Source organism: Anabas testudineus, chromosome 21, assembly GCF_900324465.2.
Source record: "Anabas testudineus chromosome 21, fAnaTes1.2, whole genome shotgun sequence".
Taxonomy (NCBI): Eukaryota; Metazoa; Chordata; class Actinopteri; order Anabantiformes; family Anabantidae; genus Anabas; species Anabas testudineus.
Genome location: NC_046629.1, coordinates 14,480,451 through 14,501,203, shown reverse-complemented (window position 1 = coordinate 14,501,203; position 20,753 = coordinate 14,480,451). Strand labels below are relative to the sequence as shown.

At 39.8% G+C, this 20,753-nt stretch overlaps 1 protein-coding gene across 10 annotated transcripts in view; it reads right to left on the bottom strand.

Moving 5' to 3' along the window:
- Nucleotides 1-20,753, bottom strand: part of dip2a (disco-interacting protein 2 homolog A) — a 67,680-nt gene that overhangs the window by 43,912 nt on the left and 3,015 nt on the right. The window lies entirely within an intron of this gene.

The following is a 20,753-nucleotide window of genomic DNA, read 5'->3' as shown; positions in this document are numbered from 1 at the left end:
TCACCATGGTGACAGCAGAAGCAAACTCCAGGATTGTCTGACACAGGGAGTAAATGTACTAATCAGACACTGATAGTTCAGCTTTAAGTGAGAGAAGAAGACCAAGTCAAAAGAAAAAAGATCACACTAGACATTGTAAATTTAAACCACTCCTAATCACTGAACTCCAAAATGAATATTCAAAAAAGCAAAAAGCTAGATGTCTCTGCTCACTGCACTCAGTAGTATCAGATTACAGGAGAAATAGGATGTGTTTTATCATTTCAGAGAATAAACAGGCGCAGGTCAACACAAGAAGATAGGAGGATGGGAAAAGAAAAAGAGAAGCAGAGGGGGAATGACCGATTTATAGGACAAGGAGACCACTTTATCTTCCCTTCACACTCCAGGGCCTCCCTTACAGTTGCCAGGCACTTCCTCCTCCATTGTGTAGCATGCTAGCTGTATATACAGGAAGTGGGTTCTTTGTTTCCTTTCCACCTTCCTGTTGGTTTTAAGAATGGTGAAGCGTGGAAAGTGTGTGGATACTGGGAGCGAGGGACAACACGTAACCAGGAAGGAGCTCCTGGTGAAGACGTTTGGACATGAAAACACCCACAACGGTAGAGTGTACAGCTGTACTTCAAATAAAAAGAGAAGGTGTTGCCAACACAAAGGGAGGAGGTTTGATTTAGAAAACGCACAGATGGGACAATATGAGAGACTTAATATACAGACATTAAACACAGGCACACATACAGACAGCCACATGCAAAACATTAAATCTGAACCGATTAGACACCTGATCCTTTGTGATTAATTGATCAATTTTATGAGTCATCAGGGAGCAGAATAAATCATCAATGGCACGCTCTCAGCTGCAACATATGTCATGTCAGCCAACTCTTTATACCACCCTTTATTGATTCACACCTACATAATAGCCTGTGGAAATGTGAAGCTCTTTCTGGCTCAAAACAGACCATCCATCCACCAGTTAATCTACCCTGCATGGCTGATAGCTGAGAAGAAAGAATTTGTCAACAATATACTAAGAGGTTGAAACCCACTTCTCCGGTGAGGGTACACAGGGCCACAAGATAGACTTCAACAGTTAAGTTATTCCTCATCACTTCATATTTAAAGGATTTGTTAAGATAACACTCAGCTCAGTCTGGAATCCACAGAGAATGTGTTCAGTGTAATTTCACAATTTACCCACTTTACACTGAAGCTTTTGTAATGGATGATACATTTGTAATTCTTTTAAGAACTGGGGAAGTGAGAAAATGTTCAAACCAATGGACTGCAAGGGAACTAGTCTTCATATTTACTGACAATATGTCTTATTTGCTGTAATACTTCTGTTCTACCGTTATAGTCATTCTAGTTGTACCGTTACTCACTACTGCATTGACCTATTTTCATTTTAATTCTTAGGGATATGCTTTGCGCCAAACTGCACAGGGTGCACCTTAGACGTTTATTACTGTTTAGGTTTGGCACTGACAAAACTTAAATGTGTGTAGAGCTTTTACAGTCCCTCTTTATATTACAGGAAAGCAGAGAGTAGGGAGAGAGAGAAAGAGAAAGAGAAAAGTCAACATGCATCTACCAACAGCCAAGGAAACCAGTTCCACTGGACAGACTGGTCGGAGAAGGAACTAGAGAGATGAGGATGACAGGTGAAGGGAGCAGAGAGGTGGGTGCAGCTGTTGGAAATTGATTTAAGAAGAGCAGAGCAACGACAGCCCAGCATCATCCAATCAGACCAACGTTTCACAAGGCTGGCAGAGCAGGGCAAGAGTGTGTTTTTGTGTGCATGGTAAATTCTCTGAGGAGAGAAATAAAAAAAGGAAAAGTAAAAGGGGGAGGTAAGAGGCAGTAAGAGGAAAACTGCGATGTTGTTCTGTGCTGTCAGATGTCACTGGGAGTTTGAGGATCTGTCACATTGCTGAGCAGCAATAAGAATTATGGAGGATACAGAGGGAGGAGGAACACGTTTTCAGCTCAATGACATTTTAGATCACAGGGCACTCCATGTCTATCCTTTTGTTACCAGTGTCAGAGCTTCTAATACACACTATGTGTTTAGTGTGTATTAGAAGCTCTGACACTTTTTCGTCTATTGTTTTTCTCTTTATATCTTTTTTTTCTTTCTATCTTATATCTTATATCTAAACTATTTTATAGGAATTCCCATCTCTTTCTTGAGCTTGAAATCTAACATCTATTATTTTTCATTAATATTCTCCTCTATCAAATAAAGCTCACAGCTACAGTAGGCCTCTCTGTCCATTATAGAAGTAATTTGAGTACTCATGCAGCGTTTTACACATGTAGTGCGTGTGTGTGTTACTTTAAAGATCAAACATTCAGCTGAGAAGCTAAAGATCTGTAGATTAGACTCATAGAAGGTCTATGATTAGACTACAAAGGAGGCAGCTGGGCCCGTGATTTCTTGGCCTCTTCAACTGTTCATGGTAGTTTAATGGAGTGTGATAATAATGGCAACTAATCTGCAGGGGTGATGGGAGGTCAAATGACCCTGATTGACTCGAGGTCAATTCAAGAAGAGAAGAAAGGCAGAGCGCATGTGTGTGTGCGCAACCTGAAAAATAACCCCCCCCAAAAAATGCTGAACAGAATAATGGTAAGTTTTGTGTAGTAACAATAGCACAGCAGGAGATGAAATTGATCTGTAACTAAATGTGATCGTAAGAGCAGTTTAACTGCTAACACATGGATTGGCACATTATTGAAAATAACAACAAAATTAGTTTTGAAAAAAAGAGATAGGAGGCTGAGAGTCAGTATTTAGTAGCTGTACAGTATCTGTCTGCTGTTTGACGGAAGTCTTATTCCACAAAGGCAATTCTCACAGACAAGACTGACATGAAAAACAAACAACTCCACTGCCTTCTCTCCCTCCTTCTCCATGCAAGCTTATTTATAAGCCATTGCAGGCCATTACTTCTTTTCCTCTTCTCTTTCATTGTCTGTCTCTCTCCCTTCCTCTTTTAGCTACATGACTGTCTAAATGCTATAAATGCTAGGTATCTAGATATTATTTTTAGTAGCTGTCTATTTTATAATTTTGAGTAGTTCGTTTTCGTTCTTCTGCACAGAGCAATTAGTCAGTTATGCATTAACTAATTTTCTCCACTGAAAAAATGACTCCACATGACAGTTGCTCCAGCAAATGAACAACTTTAAAGCAACACTTTTGGCTCAGACATCTCATAAGAGGTGTAACCAATTATTTATTAATCTCAAAAAATACACAATTTCTTTTATTAGACACAGATCTGCTAGTAATTTCAAGTCAGCTGCTCTTAAACTTTACAAATAACACTAAAATTATAGTCTTGACAAGAGAATCCTATGTGTGAATGCACAGTGCAGAGTGTGGGAGTTAATCAGTTGTTGTTAAAAAGAGGAAATCCTCCAATTTCCCAGCTGCCAACCGTCACTCCACCTGACACCTGCCCACTGGCTATGTCTCACACGCACAGACACACACACAAACACACTCTGTAGAGGATGACTTAATGAATGTCATCCAGTATGACACACACATGCTTGCATACTAAGCACAAGGTGGGAAACGTAAACAGTTAACACACATGTACACTCAGGTAAACTCGAATGCCTGTTTGCACATACCAGGAGACAAAGAGGCACAACGTAAGATAAGGCTTAGGGAAAACAGGACCACACAAAAGTAACAATAAAACACGTTCACGCCCAGATATCATACATGTACAAGAAACATGCTTTAAACTACGCTACAGAGACATTTTAATGGATGCAAATACCGTTTTGTTTGTATGTTTGTTTTAAATTAAAGTGTCAAAGATGAGTAAAGTAATGAAATCTCCACAGGCCTACACATTTATGACAAGCCGCATTAACACACACATAAAATACAAGACCTTAATCCCGATCTCTGTGTCTGTGTTTGTTCTTGAGAACCACCTGTGTGTTTGTCACAGGTTTGTCACAAGTCCTCATACTGTATCTCTAGTCCTAGCAAAGAGTGAAACCAGGCAAGTCGGTCATTTGCTGTTAAATAAATGCTTGGTGCTCACTCCACTATGAGGCTTCCAACAAGCATTGTTTAATTGCACAGGTGAACTAAAAAAAATAAATAAATAAAGAACATACTGTATTCTATACATGCTCAATTTGCAGAGCAACATGTGTTGCTAATGCATGCAGGAGCATGCAATGGTTTACAGAGCATTCATAGACTCATTCGCTTGCTCACAGTTGAAGAGTGACATGATGACAGAAATTCATTGTACTGGAAGGATTAATAATGTAAACACATGCTCTCTTGTTTAGGACTATCTATCACAAACTATGACTTAACAGCTTGTCTAACAAGGCTGTCTAACAACATCACCATTGCAGGTAAAAAGAGGAACTGCATTTCTAGTTTTCCACACGGATCATTGTGTGATACTACATAATAATAAACCTGGGACCAGCTCTTTAGCACAACCCCACAGCAGTTTATAAATACAGATGCTGACTCAGACCATTTAGGTGTGCTATGTGCTGGCCAGATGAATCCTCCGAGATGAGATAGAGGGGGAGGCATTACAATAAATCATCAACTAAACATCTCTCTGAGAAAGCCAGAGCTCTCTGGATCATTTCCTTATAAGGACCAAAGGACTGGTGATGCAGTGATACAGTGAGACTATTGCAGGAACAGAAAAACTTTAGTGCTTTTCATCGACTACAACAGGAAGCTTGACTTGAATAGGATTGGATAGGAAGCACAGAGGACAGGAGGCAGGAAGACCAAGGGGTGTGTAAGAGGGCGGAAGGAAGAAAGACAGAAGAGAAGTAAATGTGCAAACAAAAAAAAGATCTTTGAAAAGGAGAAGGAGAAAGACGAGAGAATGACACGAAAGACAAGTGCACAGCTCCACTAGATAAAGACATGCTGACAGGAGACACAGCAAAAGCAAGTGTGTGATTGAATGTGTGTGTTTGTGAGTAGGCCTCCCACAGGAAACAAGGGACACAAGTCATGGCCAGTCTACTACTATCAGCTCAGACAAAGCACACTAACAGCCTGCCCTCACCCAATCAAAACACACAGACACAAAGACAAAAGGAAGGAAAAAAACACTGCACGTTCATACCAGACAAAAACACACACACACACACACACACACACTCACTCACTCACTCAAACATAAGTAACTGACACCGACACACACACGCACAAAATACAGATGGTGCCGTGCTGCTGTTTGTATTCACAGACAGAACTTAGGATTTCAGAGTAATGATCAGAGTGGAGCAGAAACCATTCATTCAATAATACATTCACTCTCAGTACAACATTCATTACCGACACTGAAAACAGCCATTAGGAATACAGACTTTCCAAAAGTGTCATCTTGTTGCTCTGGAGCTTTTGATCATGTTATATGATCTTTATCAGCAGCTGGAGTTTACTGGTGTTTCCAGGGTAGCAAGCAGACTCCGAATCACATGTTTTAAACTGACTTAATGAGCAGTCTTTGCAGTGCTTAGACAAAATGGAATTTTAGTGATCAAACACCATCTGAAGATCACGTGAAAAGCTTCAGAACAGCTAATAAATGTCCTTCATGGTGAACTGTTTGATTAAATGTGCACTGAGGATTATGAAGCTGAGACCAGAGAGTAATGTTAGCCTGTTTAGGCTAACATGAAATGAACCTGATAACGGAGGTCTGGTGCCGTGTTTTTAAGTAAATACAGTAACGCTGACCACATTTGCACATGAGGTGCTCTGCTGCTTTATGCTGGCCTTGTAAATTTAACTTCCCCCAGAATTAAATACTAAAATCATGTTTTCTGACCTCAAGTCTGATACAAAGTACACACAGAAAAATGTTCTGTTCTTTCCTCCATTATCTGTAGGCGATGAATAATTCACTGTGACCATGTATGGTGAGAAAGGTTCCACACAAAAAAAGCACTACATCACTGGATAGTTTTGCAAATCAGTCATCTGGTTGCCATACTGTATGGTGCAATGCTGCAAGGCAAGATGCTAGCAGAGGTCACAGATGTGCTAAATGTCATCAGTGTTAAAACATGCCTGAGATCTGCTACATACAATAGAGAAGGAGTGATGAGCTTCATTTCATGTCTTTCTCCCCTTTTGCCACTTTGTTCTTTCTTTCACTCCGTCTTCTTGAATTTCTTCATCTTACCATTTGTCTTCTACTTCTTTCACACACAAGCTCTAAAAAAGTGCAGGTCTGTGTTCATGGTGTCCTGAAGGGAGTTTCGTAGCTTTGTCTCATCTTTCAGAATACCAACCTCCATCTCATCCTCCTCAAGCTAGAAGTGAGAAATGGAAACTGTCTTTTGTTTGGGCTGGGCTTTATGACTCAATGAAAAACTATAGGAAAGGTATAAGGAAAGACTATGAGGGGGTATAATACAACTACTGTGGTCCTTACTGGTCCTAACAAGACCACTGTTCCATTAATCTCCCGCACCAAAATTCAATAACATTAATCCAGAGCAGCTTCTCTCTGCTACAGTTTCACAAACTGATGTTAAGAAGCCAATAGGCCTGCCACGTGCGACCTTGTTGGGCTTTGGTTAATTTAATGGTGCTGCAAAGCTGCCACTACTTGTTTGCAACTTTAGTTTTAGTTCACCAGCTATGACTCAAACGTATGTACAGCTTGAAGGTGTACGTAAAGCATAAAAGGTCAACATCAGACCACAGGCTCTTTTGAAGCTGATGTCCCCTCACTGAGGCTGAAAAGGCCTGCAGCTCTGCATGTGTCGCATAAGAGCCAGTCAGCTACACAGTAAACCTTAGAGTTCAACCTGCCCAGCTGATTCAAGAGGTAAAACTGTCTACATTGATTCACAACATGAAATAAATTTGATTTGATGCACTGCTATGGTATAACAATTGTGTTGTTCTTTTTACATAAAAGCAAGAAGCATCATCAACATGCTTTCTAAATGGTATGTAATAGATTTTTAAGATCAATTCAAAACTATAAGCAAATACAACTGAAAAAGTAAACAGTGGTAATTTTTTCAGTCATGCACCAGAAGCAATTAAATGTGTGTAGAAACCCATAGGCTTATCAATGTGGAGCCTCTAAAATATCTAACTTTCACAAAAAGGAGCTGGGTCAAGGATGCAGCTAAGGTTTGATCGCTCAGCTGATGACGGACACTTCCTCCTGCAGTGTGCCTGATAACACTGTTTACACTGGTTACCTCACAGCAAACCCCTCATCCGAAAAGACTTTCCTGCTTTTCCAACCATCCAAAAAGGCGATAACCAAAATGATTCAATGGAAGATTCAGAAGAATGGCACTGAATTTCAGAATTCGAAAGGTTTAATAATATACCCGTGGACAACAATCATTTCAAGTGGTGAAATTTCAGTGGGGGATGAAGCTACTGTAGGTGTGTTGTTTAGGCCTCAGGACTATTCCTTTGGTTGACTAAACACTATATGACAACCAGGAACATGAGACTTTTTTCAACCCACAGTGCTCCAACAGAGGAGTTCGCCACATGAGACATTACTGTGAAAGAGGTGAAAAATTTCCAGTTCCATTTTTACTAGCATAATATTGCAAAATCCACAAAGCCAGACGCCATTGTTACAGCTTCTCTGTACAAATCGTGATGCTATTACATATTTTAGGAATTAACTGACACCATTCATCTATCTTTTTTACTCTAGTCTGGGTCACAAAGGTATAAGAGGCAAGAACATAAAGCAGCCTTCACAATAAGAACTACGTGAACTAAACTTTTGAATGTGTGGCATGTCCTCTGTGGTACATATCAACGAGAAATATCACCAGCCAGTCTGCAATAAAGCATCTTCGGGGCTGTTGGTAGTTGCAATCACATCACGCAGTGTTTAAGAACAGTAAACAGAAGTAAACTTGAGGGATCCACAGAGATCAAGTGCCAAAAGGGGGAACATTTGCTTTTTTTGCTTCTTGCTTTCGTTGAGAAAGTGGAAAAAAAAAAATCCATTAATGGTTGACAGTTCAATAATAATGATGAAGCAACACCATCATAAAAGAGGCATCCATGTACCAGCTCATTAACTAATCAGAGCAGCCTGTCTACATGTTTAAGGACAATGAGGACAGGAGAGCAATCATTTTAAAGAGGATGGTGTTATCCCCACTTCCCTCTGTAGGCAAGCTGCCCAGTTCCTGGAGAGAGAAACAGACAGACAGACAGAGAGGAAGTGTGCAACTGACTGGGGCATTTGCTGACCCATGACTGCGCTTTGCCTCCAGAAGCAAACACAACACACATTCCAATCTGCAATCACAGGACACACACCATCCACATTTGCTTGAGCAGGTGCATCTATATCTATCTATCTATCTATCTATCTATCTATCTATCTATCTATCTATGTTCACGTCCACTTGGATACATTTTTATTTTATCGCACTAGCTGGATGGCTGAGATAAGCAGGTGAAGAAGGACAGCTTCTTATATCAAAAAGCCTCTTTTGATTTAGGGATGCTTGGCTGCTCAGTCACACACCCCAGCACTGGGATAAAGCCACTTGTGAAGGCCTCATCTAGAGGCAGGAAGCACACAAATTGCCCAAATGGCCTGAGACTAAGAGTGTAAGTGGACACCCTTAGTGGTCCCATGTGACCTGTAGGCTCATTACATCACTAGGCAACAAGTGCTCTGAGACTAAATGTTCTGTGCTGTATTTGGTTTTACACTAGTCTGTATTGAATTTTATTTTACACACACTAGTGTATACATGGTTACACTTCTATTTTGTGTTCATGTCAGATCTTGTGTAAGCACACCAAACTACACTCCATCTATTATGTAAACCATTAAATAAAAGTAAGAACTTCTTGTCACATTAGTGCATGTTTTATTTACTGTATTTCAGGCCTAACATGCTGATATAAACACAGCATGCAGCCCAGTGTAGGTGAAAAGAATGTAACTGGAATAAAGCTCAATTTTTATACTGTCAACATAAAAAAAATATTTCTGTCTGTTCTGTGACCTGTATGTGCACACTAACACAACTAAAAACACCTCCTGGCTAAAGTAATTTAACAATCCAACAGAGATTCTTTTGCAGCTTAATCAGCGATCAGTGAGAAGAGCTCTAGGTTTCTATCTGTCTCATCGTTACTCCCTTGTATACCTGATGTAAAAGTGAGACAGGCATATCCCATAGCTGGCATAGCCTGAAGCCTCGTCTGTAAAACACACACCTGTACAGTCCATTGATAGACAATGTACAGTAACTGATGAAGCTACAAAAGGATTTACACAATTAATCCAACCCTTTTCTCACAAGTCTCATGAGTCACCATTTTCTTCCAGTTAAATTTGCCTTTTTATGGCCTTGGCATGTGAATATATGAATCCTTTTGAAGTTCTTCTGCTAAAAATACATATACAGTAAGCAATTCAAACAGAGGTTGTTGTTTTCTGCCAGCAGTCACAGCATACAGAATAAAAATATGTATGATGGCCGGCCCTCAACCAGTACGCCAAAGACAACACGGTCTTTCAGTCTCTCTTTTTTTCAGGAACACTCAATTATCTGTACAGGTTTTGTAAATTTTATCCAGATGTATTCATTTTGTTAACATGTCAATAAAGAGCCATCAACTGTACAAGAGCATTGAAACAGCTTTGAAAAATCCAAACATGATCTTTACCTTTCAAACTGTAGGTGGTGAAAAATTATGGCCAAAATGTGATGTTACCCATACAGTATTTCCCAGCAACTCAATCTGTGATGCAAGCTAAATTTCAATCATCTCTGTGTATACTTGTGGTAACCTGTGGTAATTTTTTTTTCCTTTTCCAAACTTCACACTCTAATCCTTTGTTCTGTATGTCAGCAGCTCTTGTTCTCTTCCTTCAGTCCTTTACTTTCTTGTGTATACTTCATGCTCCCTTCCTGCCTGACATTACTCCCTTTCTCACTGTCTCATGGTTTGTGTCTCGATCCACAAAGCAGCTTAATCAATATCCTCCACACTGAAACCTCAAGCATTATTGTCGGTCAAACCCGTGAGTGAGTCTGTCAGCGAGGAATATGACAAGCAGGCAAACAGAAACCCAGTAAAGACATAGAGGATTCCAGCCTAAGGTAATGTGAGGTTAGCTTCATGAGACAAAGAGAAAGAAAGAAAAGGATCGGCAGTAAACTGCTCTGTCATATCTGTGGTACAATAACATGCAGAAATGTGCCTTAAAGAAACCCAGCATGTAAACCTTCAATCCAACAAACATGTCACTTCACAGGGTATACCTGCGCACAAGTAACTCAGAATACATATGTTGTGGGAAAACAATGCTATCTGTGTATATATATATATATATATATATATATATATATATATATATATATATATATATATATATATATATATATATATATATATATATATATATAATAACAAACAACTGCTTGTTTGCTCATGTCTGTCAAACAGACAACTGCCTGAGGTCCATTCCACCAGCTTCCTGAGGTGCTCTGCCAGTTCTCGCTGCTTCCCCATACATGGGGAAAACAACTGAATAATATGCTTGTTCTAAAATTTCTCAAAGCCCTCCCAGGCCTTTTTCCAGCCCCACATTCCAAATACGCCCACAATTCAATGTTAGGGAGCCGTCAGACCAGGCAGCAGCAGAGCTGCTCACTGTTCTTCCACGACATGTGAAGGATAGTAAAGAGAGTCTGCTGTGCTGATACTGTTTGCAAGGCTTATGCTCAGCAACAGCAGCCAACTGATACTGTCTGCCAACGACACTGGAGGCTAATCGGCCTCTATTAGCTAATGTGGTGATGCCTCAGTCTCTAGGGAAATTAAAGTTTCAAGCAGGTCTTTTGAGATTTCATTATTTAAAGTTGCATATAAACAGTCAAATATTTGTAATGTTTAGTGTAAGTTTGAAACCGCTTTGGGCAAGAGATGGGTGACACTTATTAGGTATAAGTAACTTAATCTCTGCCAGAAAAGTAGACTATTTCAGAGTCGGTTAAGTAACACTACAGTGACACTGACACCCTGGCACCATGTGATCTGTTCTCATGCGGTAAACAACATACAAGTGGTGAAGTAAAGAGGATAAATTCAAACCTCAGGAATTACTGGTCATTCCTGAGGATTTAGCCAAAGGTTTGTCATGAACTCACCACAGGAATGCATGAACTTCTGTAGCATATTGTTTTAAAATAAACATCTCCACAAATGCAATTAATAAATACCAGCCGCATTACACCAGACAAAATATCCCTTATTTGTGGAACCAGTGTTAGATTGCTGAGGGTGGGGTTCGAGTTGTGAACTGATACTTCAAAAACAATTGGAGCTGATTCTAAGACAAAAACAAACTATCTGGCTTAAACTTATAACTGCATTTTTTTACTTAGCGAGGCAGAGCGCAGTGCTTTACACCCTACACCACTCCTTGCAGAACAAAAGACTGGGAGTAAGAATACATGGACAGACAGGGTGGCCAGTACAGGGATCTGCTTTTGCACTTATTCTCACACACATGTAAGCCAAAGGCCAGACCCACGATCTAACTCAACTAACAGGCTGAGACAAGGGAAATAGGGAAGGAACATCTGTGTGTATGTCTATGTCCATAACCTAGACTATAGAGTCTATGGCCCATACACCAACATGCATATAACCTGCTGACAGCAAAAAATACAGAGCAGAGTCAGGGCTCCCAGATGATCATCTGTGGGCACAGGGAGCAACAGTTGATCTTAATCCAGCAACCAAGTAATTCTGCCCTGAGGCAAACATGCAGATTGTTGGTAGCCATGCTGAATCTCAACATTAGCTATCATTCATACTCTGTGACCTGTTGGGGATATAGCTCTAATCTTGATGCAGCATCAGTAGCAGTGGGTCAGAGGTCAAGGCCTTGAGGACGACCCTGCTGTAGACAGTTTATTTTTCACAACCCTTGAAAAGGACAAAAGTGACAATGCGCTCAGATGTTGGAATAATTATGGAATGATACTGATTTTCATTAGCACTGCTCTTTGCAAATTTCTTTAGGAGTGAACACAAAAGAAAATGTGATTGCAAACAAATATCAATAATATTTTTTTTTGTGTGTGTGTTCACACTGCTACAAAAGCCCGTAAAGGACAAGTGCTTTAGATATACCACATTTCCAATAGTCTAAGGAAATAAGGCATGTCAGCCCCACTTTTGCTGTGATGACCTAGAAATAATTTATTTCAACGACTGAGCAAGGATAGATTAATATGCAACTACACAAAGGTTCCTTCAAAAGCAGATATGAACATTATACTGCTGCAGTGTGACAGGTTCAACTGAGTGAACATACTATAGAAGGGTTTGGAGTATCTGAACACACAGCCCTAACTTTCAGCATTTGTTATATCCCGGTAAAGTTCAGCACTTCAACTATTCATTGCAACTCAACTATAACTATGAATAACTGGCATATACTGAGTTTCCCCTGGTCTGTTATTCTCCAGCTGTTTTTGTGGAAGGGGAAATTTAAATCCAGCTTCATGAAACCTCCCACTCCTCCTTTCTTCCTCCCTTTTTTCTTCCCCTTCAGCTGACCCTTTGGACACAGACATGTAAATACAAACCTTTTTTAAATTTGGCTTGGAAGGACTGACTTTGACCTCAAAAAAACGGGCAAAACTGCAAAGTGGAGTGGAGTTGACTGGTATGTCATCTTAAAAAAGAAACTGACTATTTTCCTCACTGACATTTTTCAGTACCTTTAAAAGCACTTAGCTTGGCCAACATTACAGTCGCTGAATATTTTCTAAAGGTAAGAGTTAACTACTCTTAAAGACAGAATGCACTCTTTATTTAGTAGTCAAAGGAGTAACACAAAATTATGTGTACAAGTAGGGAACCAGTTCGAAATGTAGGATTCAGCTGTAACTTAGTTGATGTGTTCCCTTTATTAAAAACAAGCCTCTGTTCTGTAACTCTTTAGTCCTATCGATCTTCATCTTTCATGGCAGCTGTGCCAGATCTCTTCCTCATACTACTCTCCTCGTCAAGCAAATAGAGTTACCTGGTCATCAGCATAGTGTGATTTAATGTCCTGATAGCTAAATATAGACCTAGCCCGACCACAACAACAGTAAAATTAAATTCAGTTCGACTCGTCAAATTAAATAACAAGGACGGGATAAGGAAGCAGCAACTCTGTCATGGGTTGACTTTCTGGTTTTCCGATCACGAGGCTTACTCACTCACATACACACGCCACACAATTGCCAATTAAGGAGGAGGCTGCAGTAGTAAGCCTCAAGAGAAAGTTTGCACTCAAGTGTGTGTGTGTGTCATCAGGGGCATGACACACTAGGAGAGACTGCCAGCAGTTATCTGCCACTTGCTGGCATTTCAGACTTGACTGCTTCTCTCAGCTAATGACATACTGGGCAGTATATTTGGGTTCACTATATTTATTGACAATACTGAATCATGAGCTCGTATCAGATTGTGGCTTTGTTGCACATGACTGAAAGACGCTTTAAAGCAAGACAAGCTCTCAAACGACTTGATGAACATTTACCACGAAGAATTAGAGCCTTGTGGAACGTACAGACAGCACACACCAGTCTGCACGGGGCAATAGCAAAGTAAACAGAAAGGGGATAAGAGGAGAATTCTAAGATTCAACAGCTGAGCTACAACTGTCATCATGGGGCGAGTTTACCACAGACCACAGAGGCCTGTGACCTCTATATCAAGAATGTTGTGAGTAAGAGCGCAAAGATGTGATGTGTGTGTTTTATATTAGATTACAGGTCAGCTTAAAGTTGTATTTGTGACATTGTTCCTCCCCGAGCGCCTGGGATTCCACAAGTAAGGCTGTGTAAAAAGGTTATTCAAAATCTCTGGGTGTGTTGACAAGCTGCAAAACTGCCAAAGGCAATGACAAAACGATCTGTGCCGATTATCAGCATTGACCAGTGTTTGGTTTATTTTGGATACTACTCGTGGGACACAAGAGCAAAAAACTAGCTGCATTCATCTGTTGTGTAAGTTCAGTTAAAGACACTTGGCTTAATAAAGTTCTCCTCACGGTCTCAAGTAGAAGTAACACTGCTCTCCGAAGTCTTTATCGGTAAAAACATCTGTGTAAGTGCCAGTGCCAGAGAAAACATCACAGTGATTACTTTAGACCTTGAACACATAGTATGAGAAACCATGTTCATACATCATTACTCAGGAATGGAGACTGAATGCAATTTCCTTAGATAGTAATTCCCACCTGACTATAAAAAAGACACTGAGAGCATGGCCAATTTACATAACTGCAGATGCTCGTTTTAGTTTTCTTTTCATAGCTACAGAAGAATAAGGAATATAAGGAAAAGAAGTAAAGCACAATATGGAACTCTACTGTACTCTAATCTTCAAAGAGGAGGTCAAGTAAAGTGGAGAAGAATATTTTTTTTCTGGCCGTGTCAATCTATTAGCGTTATTTGTGAGTTTAAAGGAATTCAATGTTTAGCAACATCAAACCATAATTTATCGTTCATCGCACAGTTAAGCAGCAGGAGGAAGGATTTCTCCTTATTTTTAACTGATCAAAACTAAAGAAAAAAAAAAAAAAAAAAAAAAAGGTAATTTCAGTTGGTATCTATGTCCACTATTTCTACTTGATAATTAGACAGTTTGTAAACAAGCGTTAAAGCAAGAGTTAAATCAGATATTAATGTAGCTGCATTGGAGATTTGGAATATTAATTCCCCTGTTTACTATTGTTTTTCTTTTAAATCATGGTACTGACTCAGTCTTGTTGGAATACGTAAATTTTTTAGACCCAAGGTTTTTCCTTAACCCAAGGCACTTGGCACTAGTGTGTATGCCTCATGCATTGACTCAGAAAAAGTAGTGCCATAGATAACAATGTGTTCGTCAAGTTGATTTACAACACAAAAGGAAAAGTGATTTACAATGTATCTTTTACAGGCATTAGTTAGTAATTATTTAAAGCTGAAAGAGTCTCCACAGCTTGTCAGTTATGCCTTAGGAGCTTTCAACGCAGTCTTGACTTGCCCTTCCTTTGTGTCGCTTCTTTCATTCAGGCTACAGGTACATGCTAAATAACACACTGGGAAAAGTCTCTGGAGAGCAACAGCAACGGAGCTCACCTAAAACTGCTTGCTCAGATCACACAGACTCAAGAAACAGTCTGGCAAGTTAAGCTCAATGTCTAAAAAAAGCCTGGCTTTAGCCCCACAGTAAAAAAAAAAAAAAAAAAAAAAAGAAATCAATCAGTTCTTCTCTGTTTCTTCTTCCCTCTCATATTCTACAGGGACACCTCAGGGAATGAGGGAAGGAGAAGCAGGGAAAACTTGGCCTTGTTCTTTTTAACAGCTGGGACAACCTACTATCCTTTCTATCTGTGTTTGTTGTGTGTAGTCAATCCCCCCAGGAGTGGTGGGTGTTTAGAAACCCCTCTCCTCACAGTTAAGCTGATAGGTTACAGCACATTCCAGACATTTTCTGCCTGTTTGTTTTCCACTAGGAAAGTTCACAATGCAGCCTGCTGCCCGCTGCCGCTGCTACAAAGGGCTCTGGTTGTCTTTGATCGGCACATCACACCTGAGTAAGTCTAGACACAGACTGAATGAACAAAACAATTGTAATCTTGTTTATGGTCATCTCTTAAGTATCACTGTTGTTTTGCTAAAAATAAAATACCTTTTTCTAGTGACATTACATTATAGGCAGATCACAATAATTAGGCATCACTCTTGGCTACAAAGCAAGACTGAGACTAGGTATATCCTATCAAAACGATGATCCTGTAAAGCAGCATTGCCATATTAGCATTTGAGCACTGATAACTATCTGGATTCCCTCCCTACTTTCACTGAGGGCTGCCTGTTGGCCAGCTGCTGATAGAGCTAAGTTCACAGCACTCCACACGGTCCTGTCATGCTGTGCAGGCCGACCTCTGCTAGCTCTTGGTCAGAGAAGGTCAGGAGAAGCTAATAGGAGTTGATTACACTGACCAGCACATCACCTCTCTGTAATCAATTACCATCAAACATTTTAATTAATGCCACAAACTCTTCTCATTGGATGCCTTTTTTTACCAGGGATTCTTAACAGCACTATAATCAATATGATTATCCACTGTAATCAACAAGATCTGGCAGATGATAGGATAGACAATCATGAGCTTCTGTAATGCCTCTAGGTGTGATTTCACATGTGCATCATCAACATAACAGCCTTTTACCCTTTAAGGGGATGTGACAATACAGCAAAGGCAGTAAAAACAGCAAGTATTCAGGAGATAAAGAGTGGAGTTAGTGAGATGTAGACCTGGCTGTGTCAACAGTATCACAGGTGAACAAAAGCAGAAAACCTTTAGAACAGTGAAAGCAAATAAAGTCCATTAATCCTACACAATGAATATGTAAAAGCATGTATGGAAAAATGTTAGTATATTGTGCAAGGTGTATTATGTTACAACCATAATACAGCAGTAAAATATTAAGCAACAATTTAAAATTAAACAAAATAGGCAAGTGAATAAAAAGAGAGAGACACAAAGTTTGTGAATTTTTACCTTGGGCCCTGAAAAACTTATTAGTATATAAAGGCTACCTGCACAGCTCAGTGACCTCAGCCCTGCAACCCCCTCTTTTCTGCAGCAAGTAAGGCACCTTGAAAACACTGCAGTACACATGCTGTGTGTGTACTTAGGCAGAAAATACAAATATGAACAGAAAACGTGGTCCTACAGCTGATGCTCTGTCTTTTAGAGTTGTAATACGCAGCACTAAGAGTAAGTTCTGCTATCTGACAGTGGCCCTGTGTTTGAACCACAGAGAGTCCAGAGTGGTTGCCAAAGTGGGATGCTTAGCTGCTATCCAACTGCTTACCCTCCGTTTTTACCAGATGGGCACCAACAGGGTGAGGGATCAAAGATACCCACACAGATAGGTGAACAGACAGAAGACAATTTACATAAGGAAGCTAATAGAAGCAGAACAAAAGCCACAAGCATGCAGTGCACAGAGCAGAGTGAATTCTGTCCTTGATCAGGGTTATGAGGCTTGTTTGGTCAGCAGATCTCCCTGGCACCAGCACCCACTGCACTGTCCTGCTCTGCACTGCACATGACATCGTTCTCACAGCAAGGACACAAAAAGATGACATGAAACTCATGAAAATGAAGAAGATATAAAGTTGTGCCAAGTGCTGCTACCTTAAAAAAAATATCCTGGTTGGTTCATCTTGGTGTTGCCATGCTAGCCATTAGCATCTGCTGCTCTAGGGAATCTTCCATTGAGCTTTTGTCAAGGCAACAACTACTCCCAGGTACTGATACCAACCAATAAGACAAAGCTCACTGTAATAAACCTTATGCATGAGGTCGAAGATGTTTTGTTGTTAAATTGTCTTACAAAGTACAGAGCAACATTTTATTCAGGTCTCCGTTTTATAAAATCCCATATATTCAATAACAGTGTTTGGGATTTTGGGGATAAATACTGAATGTATTTTCAGCACGCTGGGGAGTGGGAGGTACCATTATTTGTGATGACTGTAAATATAGTGACGTATTGATGTGTTCCACATTCCAGCCCTAAAATGTCCTGTGTGTTAATCAAGTTTTTTTATACCAACTACAAGGTACTCATTCAGTGGCTCTTCTAGCTGATTACTGTTACAAAATGTGAACAATGTAATCTAAATGTGCGGCGTTTAATTGTAACCCCAATGATAACCACAGCAATGCGATAAAACACTGCTGAATCAGCACCGATACGTCAGTGTCACTTGGTCAAATCCAATGAAAGAGAATAAAATAAATGAGCAATTCTGGCACAGAAATCTGTAGAGACACTTAAATTACCGCAATGGTTAAAACTTCTCAGCCGACCAATTCACAGTTGAATAAACAAAGCAGGAAAATACTGATTTATAGATATTACATTGCCATAGTGCAATCCATTAAATATTCAAGACTCCTCTTAAGAAAGAGACAGGGTACTATAAAGAAAACAAACTGCCAGAACCTACAGTATAAACAGCAAAGTGAATCATCAGGACAGTAACTGACACTGTAGATATTTGTTGGGTTCATATGAAACACGGCACCGCGGTTTGTACTCTATAAACAGAAAGGAGCACTTTAACACAGCACCTAGAGGTACAAATAAAAGAGTTAATGGATTGACAACCAAACCTGTACATGCTTAAAATGTGCACGGACTCACATACAGTATACAGGCACAATAGCACAGAAGCTCTACTCTGCTCTGAGACACACCCTTTAAATATTTATGATTGTCCACATTCTGTCGTCCTCTACCGCATGGGTACAGTATACTGTTGCTGCCTCTTTATCTCTGAACTGGACAATAACTACAGTATGCTAGCTCACTCCAAGGATCAACATTGTTTTAGTTTGGCGCTAACCAGCAGTCATTAAAAGTCCCCTCGATAATCACTCTAAGTCCATCATGTTTTCAAAGCTCTTAATGCACAATGTGAGTCTACATTCATCACATTTTTGGTTTTGCTCAACAATAGGCTAAACTCACTGGGTGAGTCCAGTGGAAGTTCTTTCTTCATGAGCTGGTGGTGGGAGTACGTGGACACAGAAAGGAATGAGTCAGGACCAATAAGCAGTCTTTCCCTTCACTGAATGGTCTTTCCTTAAATTCTGCGGGTCAACCCACTGGGGTTTCCTGTACACTCATACTTTCCAAAAAGACATTTCATAGAACTGCTGGCCACCAAAGCTATCCACAAACCCCACCTAGTATGCAGACCCACGACTGTGATTTTAATTGTATAATAGGTCTATAAAATCCATTACTGTGTGGTGCTGCCTACAACTACAGCTGCTAACCTGTCAGGCAAAAGGTAATCAGCTAACTAGAGCAAGATTGGGGTTGTTTGTAATCAGAGATATGTGTATTTTTAGGTTTGACATATATAAGGCCTATGTCTGTAATCAGTGAACTCAGAAAAAAGGGACATGGGTTAAATAACAGTGTTTACGTTGACAATATTTTAATGTGAATTTTTTAAAGTTTGTTGTACTGACTGACATATAAACTGATCATTCATCTCCTAGGTTAATACAATTGCACTAAATAAATGTTACCCATTATCACATGACCACACGAATCAAATCAAAATATGTAGTCTTACCATTAATGTTTATGGAGTAATTAGGAGCACTCGTTTTGATGCAAGAGAGTTCCTTGATGATGTAAATGCTGCAGAAACGCCAGATAACAATGAGGTTATATAGAACAATGCCTTGAAATGGTGATTTTACAACTAGAGGTATTTTTTGGTGGATTGCAATCATTAACAGTAATAAGATACACACCACTGATCATTACACCATCAGTGCCAGAGGTTGATAACCATAGGGTTTTCACTTTCTTCTTTACTTACAGGTTTACAGTGAGCAAAGTTTGACCTTATCTAAGTAATTAGATAAGGTGAAACTTTAATGATCTCAACAGGGAAATTGGGTCATTGCAGCAGCAGATAGTAGGATACAGATAAGAACAAGAACAAATGAGTCTCATTAAACTGCCTTGACAAGCTGTGTCATAATGATGAACACTCCACAATTGTGTATTTTCAGTTTTAGTTTTTTCTACTGGCTCTTCTTCCAAACACCTCAGATCTGCTATAACACTTTCCCCTGAATTTAAACAAGCTAAACGGCACCAAACCCCCACCATGCTGCTCTGTAAATGTTTGCTGAATGGGAGCACGCAAAATAAGCACAATGACCAACCAGGGGTCTGGCAGTTTTGCAGCAAACACCAGCATTGGACTAAAAATGACTTTGTAATCAGAGGGTTTAGAGTGCAAACAGGGGAGGAGGGAAGAAAACCAGGGAATGATAGAGTGAGACTATGAATTACTCAGCAGACATGTCTCTCCCTCTCTTTCCTCCCTGCAGGACATAATAGAGATCATCCATCTTCTTGCCCTCCTTTACGCCCCATCATCTGCATCCAGGTCAGCTGAGAAATAATACAGATCCTTTCCAATAACTATGATGTGTAGAATACGGTAGGAGGAGATTTCAGTCTACCAGTATTGCTGGGAAAAGCAACAGCAACATATCTCACAAAGCAGAATTACCACGCTAAATAGATAATTGCACTGATGAAAGGTTCTAACGACATATTTTTCACTGAGCTTCTTTCTGCTAATTATGGGATCCTATAAGCTAAAGTTTACACTTTTGGTTTTTCTGCAAGAAGTCTCTGTTCATATTCATCTCTTTCACTGGTTTGTTGTGGCTCAGTAGGAGAAATCTGTTGTTACATATTTCCATGCACCAGTCAGCAACATTTAGATTTACTGTCATTTGAATCAGAATCTGATGACAGTTGGTGGCCTGCTTGGTAACCACCCACACAGCCTGGTGCAGCCAAGTTTTTGATTCTTAAACTCTTAAAAATACTGGTCTACTGGCATTTTGGAAAGGACTGAAAGTGGAGGGAAACAGCTAGGCCGGACAAAAGTAACAAAAATTCAACTGCCAATGGTAATTAATGAACATGTTATACCTCATTCGTTCCATATAAAGACTACAGTGTAAGCAGAAGAAAGGGAGTAAGCATAATGTCAGTATCCCTTTAGTCTTGTCATGTTAAAAACTAAAACTAAAGATTTATTAAGGTTTGGATTTTTCCAACTGTAAAGCAAAACCAGGTTTTAACTCACGTGACTG